This window comes from Otolemur garnettii, unplaced genomic scaffold, assembly GCF_000181295.1.
Source record: "Otolemur garnettii isolate 467f Iridium unplaced genomic scaffold, OtoGar3 scaffold00033, whole genome shotgun sequence".
In the NCBI taxonomy this organism is placed as follows: Eukaryota; Metazoa; Chordata; class Mammalia; order Primates; family Galagidae; genus Otolemur; species Otolemur garnettii.
The window spans coordinates 15,565,424-15,570,795 of record NW_003852428.1 but is presented as its reverse complement, the minus strand read 5'-3'; positions in this window follow the sequence as shown (position 1 = coordinate 15,570,795).

The following is a 5,372-nucleotide window of genomic DNA, read 5'->3' as shown; positions in this document are numbered from 1 at the left end:
CATTTGGGTTCACCTGACTTAAGAATTTCGCTGACAACAGGCCAGGGTGATCAGACATCCCCTGGGGTGGTGGAGGATAAAGACCAGGACCTGACATAGAGGTGATCAGATGGCGAGGGCCGGGAGTTCTCACTAAGCTGACTTAGCAGGGCTCTTGCTAAACCGGACTTCACAAGGCAGGGCACAGATGGGCCGAGGGGAAGGCTCAGGAGCCTGATGAAAGTTTGGTCAAGCAAAGATTCTTTGTCATCCCGCAAACTCCAAAGGGCTCCTGGGTGATCGATAGTAATTGAGTTTTATTTTCTACTGTTTGTCCAATATTGTACTTTAAAGAGTACCTAAAGAAAAACTGCAATATAATCAAAATTTGGAGAAAGAGTTTCTCTACGGAGATGTGAGGATTCTGTATGTATTTAGCTTGAAGCTAGAGAGCAGTGGGAGAGTGAGCAGCCAGTACAGAAAGTGGGTGTGCTGATAACACTCCGCCAGCTTTCCTCATTCCTTCTAGAGAAGAGACAACAAAAAGCATTTCTCTAATAGCAGGACTACCTCAGGCTGAGCATTAGGATGGATTGGCTCTGCATTTTATTGCTGAAGGAGACTGCGAGGTGTTAAGATGCTACTGGCCAGAGTATCACTGCATTAATCGGTGATTCTTCCCCCAGCCCTCCCTCATCAAATCCGGAAGCGTTCACAGAGGCTCTGCTCATAGACCACCAAGTCACCCTCTCCATAGGAGAAGTCTGCGGAGCACACGCGTAGGACTTCAGTTCTATACACTTTCACAGAGAACAAAATAAAAACAAAGTTTTACTGCAGACGGCGGGGGCTCAGCATAAGTCACTAACTTTATCAGATGCATTATTTCACTGTAATTCATAAAAGAAACTTTCTGCATTTTCTAGAGTCCCTCATTTCGCCTGGGGATTTGATCACGTTGCCGTCTCACTACTTACAGCGCAGCTTGCCAGAGGTGGACAGATGATGGGAAATAGCTTTTCCTTTCCAGACAGAGCTTTTTCCGGCTTTGAAGCCTGAAGAGAGGGGACGTGGGTCCAAACTCCAGGGGTAGCGCTGCTCCTGATAAGATAAAAAGCATGTTTTTGCTACTAGATAACATTCTCGTCTAATGTCTCCCAAACAAAGCCGTTGCCTGCGGGTGATGCGATTTGCTTCCTGAGAGGACAACTGGTGGCTTCTTGGTTTCTGATAGAACGGTTAGCTCTGGATTTTTCATGGTAGTTTCTGTCCCTTTGTTTTCTTCTCAATTTTAATATTCCTGCATCAGAAGACGGCTCAGACACTATGGTTCTACTAAGGAATGAGGGTCTACAGTGAATTTTATTTCTTTCCCCCCATATCATCCTAAAATAACTATTCACAGCAATGTTTTAGCAAATTATTCCACATTTGGTAAAATTTCATTTCATTCTTCCCACTGATTTAAAACAAAAGGTATTTTTTTTTTTATTAAATCATAGCTGTGTACATTAATACTATCATGGGTACAGAGTGCTGTTTCTATATACAACTTGAAATACTTTCATCCAACTGGTTAACATGGCCTTCATGTCATTTTCTTAGTTACTGTGTTAAGGCATTTACATTCTACATTTAGAGAGATTCACATGTACCCTTATAGGATGAACCATAGGCATATTGATATTTAATGATTGCTGCCACTTGTTTCAGAATAACATTGACTAACCAGAGTTTTAATTGGGCTGAAATACAGACAACATGAAACTTACCATTTGACCCTTTCAAAGTGTACAGTCCAGCTCTAGCTTTCTTTGACAGGTGACACCATCCAATTCCCCGAGGGAACCACCTCCTGGGCCACACACCAAGGCCCAGGGAGATCCACCCCTGGAGCCCAGAAGCAGATGCACAAGAAGGCAGCCCCTTCTCCAGCTGAGCTTGTTTGCCACCTAAGCCATCACAAATGCACAGGTGTGTCATGGCCACCTCATTCAGAGCGGAAAAGCTGGACCTTTGGATGAAAGCAGATGCAAAAGTTAAGAACTAAGTTTCACTCTGTCATTTAACCCGAAAGTTCTCTTAATTCCCTGTGTAATAGTAGAAATGATTCTGCTTCCTGAGACTCAGCTGGATGAAGGAGACACCTGGATTTGCTTCTAGAGAAAGCAAGGTCCAGACCATCAAGTGAGCATGTTTGCAAATGTAACCTGTAAGTCCATGGGATGATTTGGCCTTATTTCTCTGCACCCCTCTACCACCAACACCCCTCCTTATGCAAACTCCGAATTAAATCACAAATCTATCTGGCTGCTTTCAAATATAAAAGAAGGTATTAATTTATACCAAACTACAGTCTTCTCTAATCATTTAAATTACAACCTTAAAACTTAATCATTCCTATGGGTCCAAATGCCTAAGAAATTTGTGATAAAAACAATCCTTCTTTAAAATATAAACCCTAAAATTTTATAATGAGAATAAACCACATTTCTCATTGGCAAAAGCACTGTTTCTAAGTCTCTCACTGCACGAGAGCGAGAGGCTCACTGAGGCACCCACAGTCCCTGGGGCGGGACCCGCAAGGTGCCAGCACCCCGCTAAAGTCTGAAGTCAGTGCTGCAGCCGTCAAGGCAACACAACAGAACTTACTCTGGGACAGCAGCAGGGACTCTGGGGGGTGGACAGTGGGCTCTCTGGGGTGTTTTCCTGCACTCCCCCCACCCCCCTCCTCTGCTGGGTCCCCTGCCTTTAACCCTCCCCTCCCTCCTCACCACACCTCGGGGCCTATCATTCCTCCTCCCTTGAATCCCCACTTCCCCCTTTGAGCTTCCTCTTCCTTCTCCCCCTCATTTCTGGTTGCTTCTTTCCCCTTTCCACCTTCTCCTTTATGGGCAGTCCCCGAGTTACAAACATTCGACTCACGTACAACTCACACTTAGGAATAGCAGCTATTACAGGTAATAGGTAATCGTACCTGGTCCAGCTTATATACAAATTCAACTTCACAACAAATGTACAGAACCTATCTCATTCATAACTTGGGGACCGCCTGTATTTAATAAAAATATGGAACCAACCTGCATTTTAAACTGATATTTTAATATATTAGCAGTCCCCCATTCTTAATTTTTCTCATGGAACATAAAAATTGTATAGGCATCTGCCTTCAACAGACCACACACTATTATTATAAATTATTTTATTTTGTCGCCCCCTCAAATAAAACAATTACTACACCTGGAGGTTTTTGAACCAGAGCCATCAGGTTGCCAGATGTTGGCAGGTGCCACAGTGAAGGGGATAAGGCGTCCTGCTGCCCTTTCCTCTCCTATTTATGAAGAAAACAGGATATAGAGCTTGGGGGGATAAATTCTCTCAGAGACAAAAGATAATTTTGCACTTTTAATCAGAATCCTTAAGGTGGGGCATCTCACCCCCAAGCTTTATTGAAATACAGCTGACTAACAAAAATTGTATGTACTTATGGGATACAATGTGCTGTTTTAAAACATGCATATATTGTGAAATGGTCAGCACAGTCAGGCTAATTCCGTCACTTCACATACTTACCCCCCGTGTCTGTGTGTGTGTGTCTAGTGAAAACTCTGAACTCCTAGCAATTTTTAAATATACAATGCAGGTCTCCCTGGCCCGGTAAGGACTAAGTCCTATTTATTATCCAATCTCTGCTTTCTCACCTCTGATTTTCCATTCAGTTAATGTTAGTCCCACATACCTTAAGTTGAGTGTGTGATGCAATCCCAAATTAGTGTAATTTCCAAAAAGTCAAATGTGGGAGATCTATGATGTACATCTTAAATTAACAAAAAAGCATGTGAGAATTACTTCTGGTATTTTCTATAGGACAATCCAAACTTACCTGTTTCCATCAAATACTTTGCTCCTTAATTTGAGGAGTAACTGGAGAAAGTTAATCAGCAATGCCAAGATGATGCTATCACACTGTACGGCTCCGACTTCTTTTAAAGAAAAATTACCTAATGTCAGAGGATTGAGGAAGAACATCAGAAAGTCCAACGCATCTATTTTCAAATGCAGGAGTTTGCAAGTTCTCCACATAAGTTAACTGAAATGGACTTCCAGAGATAGCACGTGGAAATAACCTTTTTTGCCTGCTAACACCATATAAATTTGTGCTGTTCCTTTTTAAAAACTTGTACAAAACTTGGAGACCAAACGTTTGACTTGCTTGGTTGGTGGAGGATTAGTTGCTTCTCGTGTGTCTCTGCCTTAATGTTCACTCCACTTACGCTTCCCCGATGGGCGCTTTCCGCCTCTGGAAGCTCAGGACGTGCGAGCACGATTTGCTAATAAGTTTACCTGTGCTTTGCAGATGCTTTTGTTCCCTTCTGTGGGTTTCTAAGCCCTTGCGGGAACAGGTAAGCTGGCGCGTCAGTAGGCGACGACTCTCCAGTATATGTGGGTGGCTGGGGAAGGCTGAATAGCTAGAGAACAAAAGGGAACAAAATAACACACTCTGCCATTTCTATACCCTTCACTACATTTTTTTTGAGGCTATAAATTTATTTCTTTGAAATAAGAGATGCTTTGTTGGATAAAAATATTCTTAAAATTGCCATTAAGTACACTATTTTGTTTGGGATGAACCCACTGAATATTTTCTTTATTATAATTACGCCTGATACACAGTGGTTGGAAGCATTTTCCCAAATGCATATTCGGTAAGCCCCCAAAGGGCTTGTTTTCATTTTGTTTTGATGTTAAGAAAAGGGAGGTATCTCAAACCTAGGATGTTTCTCTGCCTCCTCAGAATAAGCCGATTTAACTGGGCTCTGTTTCCATCTGCAGATTTAATCCCTGCAGGACCAGCAACCACACCGACAACTGCAGAGGAAAGCAGGACACCAAGGGGAAGTCGAGGTTGGTGTGAGTTGGGGGCTCTGAAAGGAACAAACCTGGTTAATGGGCCATCATGTAGAGAAAGCAGGGAACGCCAGTCCCACAGCCCGGCCGTGAGAATCAGGATTGCAGTTTCCAATGGCATCACAGCCATGTAGACGCTTATCTGCAACACTGTCCATTGGGTTCTTTAACTTGTGACTTAAGACAACACAAGGATAGAGTGATAGATGACTAAACATTTGTGCAGAATGAAAATACCGACTGTCATTTACTGAACGATAAGCCTAAATCTGGGCTTATATCCAACAGACTGCCCATAGCGGGCCCGTCCGTGCAGGACAATCTGCTTGAGAACATGAATATTTGCCTGGGCTCTAATCATGAAAAGAAAAGAAGCTGATTTCCTTTTCTCTTTTCAGGTAGAAGGGGGGCTCTTGGGAGGAAAATTTGTATTCTTGCACATGGAGAAGTGAGAATAGGGGGCAGAGAGAGAGTGTGGGCCCTCC